Source organism: Bos indicus, chromosome 15, assembly GCF_029378745.1.
Source record: "Bos indicus isolate NIAB-ARS_2022 breed Sahiwal x Tharparkar chromosome 15, NIAB-ARS_B.indTharparkar_mat_pri_1.0, whole genome shotgun sequence".
Taxonomy (NCBI): domain Eukaryota; kingdom Metazoa; phylum Chordata; class Mammalia; order Artiodactyla; family Bovidae; genus Bos; species Bos indicus.
Window position 1 is genome coordinate 74595891 of NC_091774.1, and position 11654 is coordinate 74607544.

The following is an 11654-nucleotide window of genomic DNA, read 5'->3' on the forward strand; positions in this document are numbered from 1 at the left end:
GGGAGCTGGGTGGCGATGCTTGTATGGTGTCCTGCTAGCTCAAGAGAAGAGAGAGAACAGATTGGCCTGGATTTTTCTGATCATATGCTTGTTTCAAAATTTTAAACATTACAGAGATGTGTGTGCATGTGTGCTAAGTTACTTCAGTCGTGTCCGACTCCTTGGGACCCAGTGGACTACCGTAGCCCGCCAGGCTCCTCTGTCCATGGGGATTCTCCAGGCAAGAATACTGGAGTGGGTTGCCATTTCCTCCTCCAGGGGGTCTTCCTGACCCAGGGATCAAACCCAGTCTCTTATGTCTCCTGCATTGGCAGGAGGGGTCTTTACCACTAGTGCCAGCTGGGAAGCCCCTTATGGAAATGTATATCTTGGATATACAAAATCCTTGTAATCCTGAACCTCAGAAATAATCGCCACTGCTTGGTATATGTTATTTTCAGATTTATCTATCCAATAACAAAAATTTACAAGGATGTACTAAAGTATTACTTAATGAAAAGTATGGTCTTGCTGTCTACAGAATTGTGTGACATCTACCTCATAATAAACGTCATCTCGACAACACACATAAATCTCTCTCTCTCCTTTTTAAAAAATAATTTATTTACATGGCTGCACCAGGGCTTAGTTGGAGCATGTAGGATTGTTTTTTCAGTTGTGGCTTGCAGCATCTTCCCTTATGGCTCAGATGGTAAAGAATCTGCCTGAGATGCAGCAGACCTGGGTTTGATCCCTGGGTTGGGAAGATCTCCTGGTGAAGGAAATGGCTACCCACTCCAGTATTCTTGCCTGTAGAACTCCATGAACAGAGAAGCCTGGCGGGCTACAAACCGTGGGGGGCAAAGAATTGGGCATGACTGAGGGACTAACACTTTCATGCAGCAACTTTAGTTGGGGCATTCCAACTCTTAGTTCCTGCATGTGGGATCTAGTTCCTTGACCAGGGATCGAGTTTGGGCCCCCTGAATTTGGAGCGGGGAGTCTTAGCCATTGGGCCACCAGGGAAGTCCCCTTTCTTTCTTTTCCATGGATTCCTAGAATTTGGTTGTTTGGGTATGATGTAATGCAGTCATTTAACCCCCTATCAACCACGTTTGGGTTTTACAACTGTTTTCTGTGCATAATGTTGTATTGACCATTCTTTTCCCAGAGCCTTTTTTGCAGAAGGGTGGAATTTCTGTTTGAGAAATTTCCACAAATGGTTTGTGAATTTGAGATTTGAACAGGAACTTGCCAAACTATCCCTACGGAAAGATTGGAACAGTTTGTGTTTTCATCAGCTGTCTGTTTTAGCCCCACCCTTATCATCATAGGATATTACAATCTTTAAGAAATGTTGCCAATTGGATAATTTTTATGTCCTTGAATTACTATGGTTTTCTTAGCATTTTTTGTCTAATTAGTGAAGTTAGGTTGCACGTCTTTTAATGCAGACATTGGGTCCTTTCATTTACTCTTCTGTGATCATGTATTCACGTCCTTTGAATAAGAACTTTGAGTCCTTGTTTATCAGGAATAATAATCCTTTGCTTGTCACCTGTTGTAAATGTTGTTGTCTGTTACTTGGTTGTTTTACGACCATCTGTTAATTACAGCTAGTAGTTTTTGAGTGTTTACAAGTATTATTTACTAAGAAAACTGCTTTACATGAATTATCTCATTCAATTCTTTCAACAAATTGTTGATCTTGGTACTGTTATTATCACTCCCACTGAATAGGTGAGGAATTCGAGGCTCAGGAGTTTTCACCTGGAGAGAAGTAGATGAAGCCAGGGTTTGAACCCAGACCCTGCTACATGGCCTGCTTTCCAGAACATCATCTATATGGTTATTTTAGCTTCTTCCAGGGGTGAACCCTGAGAGGGGATTTGAGTGCCATTTATTTGGGATGTGACCCCAGGAAAGGGCAAGGGGGCGGGGAGACGGGATAAGGTCAGAAGGACACTGACACAGATTGCATTACCAAGCAGGTGGCCGCTGTACACAGCTGGCCTCCATCTAGTGGGAAACTCCTGGGGGACTGGGTAATACATGACACAGACCCATGAGAGGGGCCTCAAGCCGGGTATTTATCCATCAGTTCCCTGTAGCACTGACTGAAGTCAGCCCCCCGAGGACATTAACTCGCTGCCACTTCAGACCTCCCCCAAGCACTGTTTTCCCTGCAAATGGTGGGAGGCCCCAGGCAGAGAAGCACAGAGGCTCGCTGTCCAAAGCCGCGAGTCAGGGTGTACGGGGTACGAGCAGGAGAAGAAGGATCTGCCACAGTAGGCAAGTTTATCTTTTTTTTTTTTTAAATAGGGTCACTTTTGATGAATGCTTATACAATAAAGGGCAGTTCTTTTCTTCCCATGCAACATTGTATAAGTCCTCCCAGTTTTAGCCAATCCTTCTATCATATCACCCCTCGTCCACTGTGTCACATGGGAAGGAATTTCATCTTTCTTACTCTGGGAATGTCGCCTTCTGAGGTCCAGGAGGCCAGCCCAGCAGCTAAGCCCTGGGGACCCTTTGCTCAAGAGCCTGATGTCTTGGCCGAATGCCCGGGTAGGGGACGGTGCAGCCTTGGTGCCTGTGGCCATCGTCAGTTTGGATCAAAATGTTGAGGGAGGGAGGCTGGCTTTCCTTAGCCTCAGCCCCTCTCCCTGCGGGGACACCTCACCATCTCCTTTTCTCTCTTCACCTCCAATCAAAATATTCTCCCTGCCGGGATGCTGGAAGAAGAGGGCGGGTCGCTGGGTCTTGGTCTGTTTGTGGCTTTGAAGGTGTGGAGTAGCCACAGTGCCTTTGAGAAAGCTTTGCTTAACGCTGGTGATGTAGACAGCTCACTGGAGCAGAAACGGGGACGGTGGGTGGGCCTGGGGGGCTCCAACAACGCCCGTTCCTAATTCACAGGGTGACAGAGCCTGCACGACGGTGCCCAGGGGGCTGTGGGTGGCGGGTGGTGCCCTCAGCGGCCCTACCTTTCCCCTTCATCTCCCTCAGAGAGGCCTTCCCAGGACCACCCATCTCACTGGCCTCTCCCATCCCAAGACCCTCTTGACCGCTTCCTAAACTGTTTTTTTTTTTCAAACAGCTTATCACCACTGTAAACTATTGGCTTTCTTTATCCTTATTGCTCTTGTGTGTGTGTGTCTGTGTGTGGGTGCCCATGTGTGCACGCAGCTCTGGGACGGGGGAGGGAGTAAAGATGCATCTTCCAAGAACACCTGTCCCCAGGGCTCGGGCCTGGACCAGGCGCACAGTAGCCTGAACTCTGTTGTAGGGGTCTGGGAGCCAGGGGTCCGGGTCTCTGGTCTAGACTCAGCCTTGGGTTTACTGGCGGGCCTGTAAGTCCCACCTGGCATGGTCAGGGACCCCTGGAGCCAGCTCTGAGAAGGAGATAAGTGTGCATGGCACAGTCAGGCAGTGATTCGGGATCTGGGCTGTGGGATGGGAGGGAGAAAGCAGGGGTGGGCAGCAGAGCAGTGGGTACCACCCCCCAGGTCACCCTGAAGGTGGGCGGCCTTCCCCACGATATCAAGAGGGGGACTGAGGAGCAGAATTTCATCGCTTTCACTTAATTCACTCATCTAGAAATATCTGTCACGCACTTTCTATGTGCCTGGAGCAGGGGATGTGGTCCTTGCCTACGTGAGTGTCCATCTTAGCCGGGGAGACGGACGACCGCTAAGTTGGTGTATAGGGTCGGTTTGGGTGTCGGTCACCGCTATGAAGGGGAGAGAAGACAGTGGGAATTCTGGGGAATTCCCAAAGGCTGGGGAATTCTTTCAGATGCTGAGCAGAGGGAGGGAGGCGGTACAGAAACAGGACGTGCTCTGGGCCGCCCGGGAGACGGAGGGCACAGGAAGGCGGCGGCCTGAGGTCACAAGGGGATGCGAAGGAACAGGAGTAACTTTTTGAGGAACATGCCGAGCAGATGGAGGTGTTATGACTGCTGCTGCTGCTAAGTCGCTTCAGTCGTGTCTGACTCTGTGCAACCCCTGAGGCGGCAGCCCACCAGGCTCCCCCATCCCTGGGATTCTCCAGGCAAGAACACTGGAGTGAGTTGCCATTTCCTTCTCCAGTGCGTGAAAGTGAAAAGTGAAAGTGAAAAGTGAAAGTGAAGTTGCTCAGTCGTGTCCAACTCTTCGCAACCCCATGGACTGCAGCCTACCAGGCTCTTCTGTCCATGGAATTTTCCAGGCGAGAGTACTGGAGTGGGGTGCCATTGCCTTCTCCGTGGGCCACTTGTAAATCACCCATTAAATGTTGTGCTTAAAGATAATCATAAAGGGCCTGGTGGGGGCAGGGAGAATCAGATGTGGTTTGGATTCCAGTTTCTTAACCCACTAACTATCGCTCAGGTGACCCTGTTATCTCCTGGAACCTCAGTTTCCTCATCTGTGAAACTAATAAGAAGAAAGAGCACAAACGATCCGTATCTGGAACGAGCGTAGGCGTAACTAGAGGCCCTGCAGACACCAAACGAGGAAGGGGGTGTTATAAACAACTTTGTGCCAGTGCAGTGAACGTTTGCGTACGAAAAGCTCTCTGAAAGGCAAAAACAGCAAGAATGGATTCAAGGGGGAAAAGAATAGTTTAATGCCTTTAATCACTGAAAGAAGTTTAAAAAACAAATCTGATTCTGAGCCCTGTTTCTGGCACATGGTAGGTAGGTGTCTAATACACACAGCCATTATCATGCACTTATTCCAAACAATGATGTCAATATTTCATCATCTTCAGAAACACCTTACATTATAAGGGGAAAAAAAAATCTGTTTCACCATTAAACTCTCTTCTGTACTTACTTCCACCCCCCCAGCATCCAAAAACATCATCTACTTTATCTATTAGGCTTGATACAAAAGACTTTCACTTGTTACTAAAAATATGCTGCTCGCTTGCCTTGGGAGAGGATGCCCGGAGGAATGTACTGCAGGTTTAGACTGCCTGTAAGTACAAACAAGAGGTCTGGGTGTGCAGAAGCCGGAAGGGTAGCTTATATTATATGTTCCTGCAGCTCCCCATGGGTCACCATGTCCCATGTGATGGTGACCCAGCAAGGCTCCGTGTTCGGGGATGCGGCCGGGACACGGCGCCACGGCCAGGCTCTGAATGCATTAGCAGTGACCCAGAGTCAGTGGCGTCCAAAAGGACCTTTTCTCCGTCAGTCTTGCCAAGATATTCATTTCAAAGAAGGCCCTGGCTCCTTCCGGCGGCTGTTCCCGTTGGTCACGTGCCTCCCCTCACAGGGCTGTGTTGCACAACTGGCTTTCCAAGCAGGGGTCAGGTCTTGTCCCTTTCCTGTCACAGCCTTGCCCAACCGAGGGAAGTTGTTCCAAGCCTGGGCCACGGGCCTTCGATGTGGAGAACAGGTGGCGCTTGTCTGCTGGACCAAGCGGAGGCTGCTCGGAGATGGGAGGGACTCCTGGGGGACCTCCTGGCACCGGGCAAGGGGCACCAGAGGGGTGACCCAGGCGGGGGCATGGGGAGGGGGTTGGGTGAGAGACTTCAGCTCACACTCTGGGGACCACTCAAAGCTGGGGTCCAGGGACCTTCAGATCAGAGACAGAGACTCAAAGAATTGCAGGGGCTCCAGGGACCCGTCCAGGTTCATCCAACTTCCCATTTGTCAGATGGGAAAACTGAGGCCCAGGGAAAAAAAAGGGAGTTGGCCAAGGCAGCACAGCAGGTTTTTTCTAGCCTCCTCTCACGGATGGGGACACAGATACTACATGGGGCCTGGGCCACCTCCGTGGCCTGCAGGGAAACTCGGCTCAGGGGGTGGCAGACTGAGCCTGGGAACATGGGTGACTCTGCAGAGGAGGCTGGAAAGGACCCCTGGTGGGCGTCGTCCTCAGAAGAGGGGGAGCCTGGGCTGTGAACATGGAGCAACATAGAGGGAGGCTGGCTGTCCCACGGCTCCTGTTCAAAATGGGGAGAGGCTCCGTGGAGCGGGTCCCCAAGGGTACTCCCCCCGGCCCTGCACGCTTTTCTGGTCAGCAGTCACAAAGCCTGTAGCGCCACCAGCCACACTCTTTTTAGGGGCTTCTATGCCTTTCTGTTTTCAGGGCAATATCCCAGGAGAACAGAACACCACCCCCCAGACTCTTGGTGAGTTCCGGTCATGCCAGTGAGGCCCTAAACACTTCCCTCGTTTCCTGGGGGGAGCAGCCATCAAGTGGGCCTGCCTCTGCCCACCTCCCACGGTAGTCTGAAGGATCACTCAAGATAATGGCAGGAAAGTGCTTTGGGAACCGAAGCACAGCGCCTGCCTAAGAGGTGGTGCTAGTTAATGATTTATGCTTGGAGGGGCTGTGTTTCCTGGCAGGAAGTTGGCAGGAGGGAAGGAGACCACAGTGAGAGATAGGAAAGCTGGAAGCCAGCAGCCGAGTTTCCCAGGGGGTCAACCTGGTCAGTCTCCTCGGGCAGGGTCTGTCTCGGGGGGCCTCGATTTCCAGCTCCCACCCAGCAGAGAGAGGCTCCACACCCAGCTACCCACCCGAGTTTCCCAGGGGGTCAACGTGGACAGTTTCTTCGGGCAGGGTCTGTCTTGGGGTGCGGGTGGGGGGGGCTCGATTTCCAGCTCCCACCCAGCAGACAGGCTACGCACCCAGCAGCCTCTCTCTGTTCAGTTTATTTTATAAATATTTACTGAGCACTTCCCTACCTCCCCGCCCACCAGGCTCCAGCCCAGCACCGGCCTCAGGGCTGAGAACAGGGTTAGGAGCAAAGCCAGGCTCAGCTCCTGCCCTTGCAGGGCAAAGCCTGGTGGGGAGACACACGGCAAACAGGAAATAGAAACACAAACCATGTATGAGGATCAGGATTCTTGTCGTTGCTGTGAACATCCAGCTGTCTCCTTCACATCTCCCTTGGATGTCTAAAGGCGTCTCTAACTTAGCGTGTCTGAAGCCACGCACTTCATTTCACTCTCCCCGAGGCTTACGAAGCGCCATCTGTCGGGTCACTAAAGCCAGAAAGCAGCCTTGTCTCTCCTCCTCTCAGTCATCAACTCCTTCAGCAGCTCCGGCACTCCTGCTGCCTATAGCTCCCTTCAGGCAGCCCGCTTCTCTCACCATCCGCACTGCCTCCCTCCGGGTGACAGCATCGCTCATGCTGACCGTTGCACAGCCGCCTAGCCAGTCTCCCTGCTGCCCGCCTCTCTCCCGTCTCGTGCCCATCCACCCTTTATTCAGAGTAAAGAGTTGAAAGTGCGAGTGTTAGTCTCTCAGTCACATCTGACTCTTTGCGACCCCATGGACTGTAGCTGGCCAGGCTCCTCTGTCCATGGGATTCTCCAGGCAAGAATATTGGAATGGGTAGCTATTCCCTTCTCCAGGGGCATCTTCCTGACCCAGGGATCTAACCCGGGTCTCCTGCATTGCAGGTGGAGTCTTTACCGTCTGAGCCACCAGGGAAGACCATTCAGAGTAAAATATGTTCCTAACACATAAACTGGATCCCATCAACCCTCCTGCTTTATAACCTTTCCCTGGATCCCTGGTGCTTTCAGAATAAGACCCAAGCTTCACACCCTGGTCACAAAACCCTGTGTGACCTGGCCCACATCACAGACCTTCTTGGTACCCCCGACCCTGCTCCCTAATGGAGCTGCAGCCAGCTGTCGTGGCCTTTTATCTTTTTTGGTGACAATGCTGAGATCATGCTGACCTCAGGGCCTTTGCACCTGCTGTTTCCTCTGCCTGGAACAGCCCTTTCTCCAGAGCTCCACCAGGCTGGTTCTTTCTCTTTCCGTGGGCTCAGCCTAAATGCCACCTCCTCAGAGAGGCAAAGCCCTCCAAACCCTCCTTTCTGTCAAGTGCCTCCCAGCCCTGTTTGCTCCCGTCACATGGGTGTTGCCGTTGGTCATCCCACCTTCCTTTGCTGGCTTGTCATTTGATTGTCTCGCCCACAAGTGCAGGGACCTTATCTGAGGGGTTTGCTGGGCAAATTTCATGGCAGCAAACGCTGATAGGTGTGTGCTCGGTTGATCAGTCGTGTCTGACTCTTTGGGGCCCCATGGACTGTAGCCCCTCAGACTCCTCTGTCCATGGAATTTTCCAGGCAAGAATACTGGACTGGGTTGCCACTTGCTCCTCCAGGGGATCTTTCCAACCCAGGGATCGAACCCATGTCTTCTGCTTTGGCAGGAGGATTCTTTACCATTAGCGCCACCTGGGAAGCCCCCAGCATTTGATATTCCCCCAATAAACTTCTGTTAACTAAATGAAGGAAAGAGTTCCCTCACCACTCCCATCCCAGAAGAGGTAAATAAGTTCTAGGGATGTCCCCACTCCAAGAACTGGCATGGTGTGGGCACTGCCGGACCCTCTTCCCTCTTTCTGGTGTCCTGGTCCTCTCGAGTCCTCATGACGAGCTGTCTAATGGATTCTTAATTTCCCCTGTTACTGTGGCAGGGGCGTAGGCATCAGGATTTTCATACATTTGTTCATTCACGCCTGCGTTTATCCTGAACTTCCCAGCAACGTGAAGTCAGAAGACCTGGGCCTGGATGCGACCCCTGCCACCAACCCACTGTGTCACTTTCGTCAGGTCTCAGCTGCACCCCGGGCTCAGTTTGTTCCTGTGCCGAAGCGGAGGTGGGGATGGTGGACTGGTGGACACACTCCTCGCCTCCATCAGAAAGGCCTTGGGGACGCCGTCCAGGCGGGGTCCAGGTGGGCTCCAGGACGCCCGACTCCAGGCTGGAGCAAAACTTGAGTCCTGGCTTCACAGCGAGGAGATGACTGTCGGTTCCCTGCTGGCCTGTGGTCTGTGTCCAGCCCCAGCTGGTGTCTGGGAATGGAGGGAAGCGGGACAGGAAATGAAATCTGGGTCACCAGCCCACCCAGCCTCCCCACTCCACCACCCACATTCCCAGGCTTGCTCTGCCTGCCTCTGAACCGAGCCTCTTCGCAGACCATGGGGGTGGCCCAGGGCCCATGCAGTATCTGTCCCCATCTAGGGGAAGAGCGGGGAACACAGGGCAGGAGGTCGAGCCAACTTCCCAGAATTAGCCCCGCAGCTCTTCCCAAGCGAACAGAATGCAGAGAAGCCAGCGTTCCCAAGTTCAAGGCCAAGGCAGGGCGGAGGTCCCTGCGGAGGTGGGTCTGAGGCTGGGGTATGGTGGGAACAATGATGTGCTTTTGGCAGGCCCAGAAGATTTTTCCTTTCTGGAACTTTAGGCGGATGCCTTCCCGCTCCCCCGCCTCCTGCAGGGAACTTCCTCAGGCCAAGCACCAGCAAAATCTGGAAGAATCTGCCTGGAAGCTGATTTCCCTGGTTTCTGTCCCAGAGGTCAGCTCTGCATCCCCACTCTGATCCCAAAACAACAAAACAGGATAGATGAAATCCCCTGATGTTCTAGGCGCAGGCAAGTGTTTTCCACGGTGTGAACCTCTCTCTCCTACGGACTTCATCTCACAACCTTCCCCCTTTCAAAGACAAGTGGTTTATGAAGCTAATTCATACTAACATGTGAACAAGTGCCTGCTGACCTTCGCCTGCCCTGTGTATCTGACTATGAGCTCCTGGAGCACAGGGACTGGTTTATTCCTCTTCATGGTTGCAGTGCCAGGTTCAAGGTTTGGTTCAGAGTTGGTGTTGTGTGGATCATCATAAAGAAGACAGAAATAACAAAAATAAATCATAACAGCTAACAACTACTGGATGTCTTCTAAATGCCACAGAATCAGGTAAGGGCTTTATGTATGTTACCTTATCTCATCTTCACCTTGGTGAAGATGTGGTAGGTACTGTACTTATCCCCATTTTACAGAGGAGGAAACTGAGGCTCGGGGAGGTGAAATAACTTATCCAGGAATCTAAAGCGGTGGCGGTGGTGTTCAAATCATGGCAACCTGACTCCCAAATGCACGTTCTTAACGGAGTAAGCTAGGTAATTTGGACCAAGGTTAATTAGGCTCGATCTGAAGTTCTTCTTTTACAAAACACTCAACACCTCCTCTTCCCAAATATCTCTAATGATGAATTTTAGGCTTCTATGAGTGTGGGTTTCTGTTTTATTTTTTCAGGAAGTCCCCAAATCCCAATCAGAGTGATTCGGGAGAGGACTGGAAGACGTCAACCAAATCCCGATCAGAGTGACTCGGGAGAGGACCGGAAGGCATCCACGGATGCGGTTTTCCTCCCTACCTTCTCTCCCGCTCCCACCTGCCTGGGATCCCATCCCCCTGGGATGCCCAGCTTCAGGGCGGGCCTGGAAAAGGCTCAGGGAAGCCAAGCCTTTGCTGGAGGGCAGGGAGCCTCACTTTGGGTTCGCCTGAAGCCCCTGTTTTTCAGAGGTCCCCTGTCTGCCCTCCTCGTGGCTTACTCTGCACAGGTGTTCATCTCTGCCATCAGATGGTGCGCTCCACAAGACCAGGATCTGTAGTTCACCAGGGGCTCCCCAGGCAGGTACGCAGGGCCTGGTGCTATTTGCTCCAGGAGCTGGCCCTGGAGCCCAGGGACCCCCAGTTCCAGCTCTCTCAGCAGCCTCAAAGCGGGGAGGAAGGCCGTAACCAGGTTGGCCTTCACCTAGACTTCTTGTTGAAAAGGAAGCACGCGGAGAAGGGACACAGCCGCAGGACACAGATACCTGCAGAGGCTGCCGCCAGCCACTAGCCACAGCCTCCACGCTCATCTCCGTCACCTGGGTCCTGGCTCCCCTCCTCCAGGAAGCCCTCCCTGCTGCGCCCCACCCACACGCCCTGTTACACTGCTCGCTTGGGTTCCAGGAAGCTCAGCGAGGCCACAGCTCTGGGGAGAAGATGGGAGAGCAAGACTTAGGCTTCTTTAGGGTTCAGAACTGGGCTTTCAGTTCCAGATCATGGTTTCTGTCCTCTTCTCCCCTCTTCTCACGAAGAGGCTCTCTCAGTCATCCTTGCTTTTCTGTCTTTTTCTCCCTTCTTTTCTCTTCTTGTCTCATTCCCTTCTTCCTTCCATCTCCTCACTTCCTTCCTTCACTCCAGCATTGTTTCATGGAAGATTTGAGGCCACTTTTGCCTTCAGCTCACCTCCAGACCCCTGGGCGTTCAAACCGGCCCTATGTCTGCTCACCGGGTTGCGTAGTGCAGTGTCAGGCTTGGGCGCTGTGGGTCTTCCTCTGGGCTGAGTGTCGGGGCGGCACGGCCTCGTGGTGACACCCAGCAACCCCACCCTTGCCACCCACCCTGCTGGGCCAGCGCTGGAAGCAAGACACTGCCACCCCCTCCACCTTCCTCCCTGCAAGTGCAGGAAGGAGTCCGGGGGCCAAGGAAAGCGCCCTGGAGTAGGCGTCTCAAGACTGCATTCCCTGAGTGCGTGGCCCCAGCGGTATCCCCAGACACAGCTTGCATCCAGCAAATGCTTGTTGAGCGACTGAATGAAAGCCACAGACTTAAGTCCTGGCTGACTGCTTCATTTCAGAGACACCCCTTCACCTCTCTGAGCCTCAGGACCCTCGGTTAAAACGAGGAGGAATTGCCCGACCCTGTCCACCCCCTAGGGGCAGCTGAGAGGAGCAGGTGTGACGGTGCCTCCAGGCGGGCAGGTTGTGACGGTGATGGCGGGAGAGGCCTGTGCGGGGCCCCTTCTTTGGGGCTGGAAGGGGATCAAACGTTCTGGGCTGAGCGATTCTGAGGAAACCACCCAGCATGGGAGAACCTCAAGGCTCTGCGGGGGCCCTG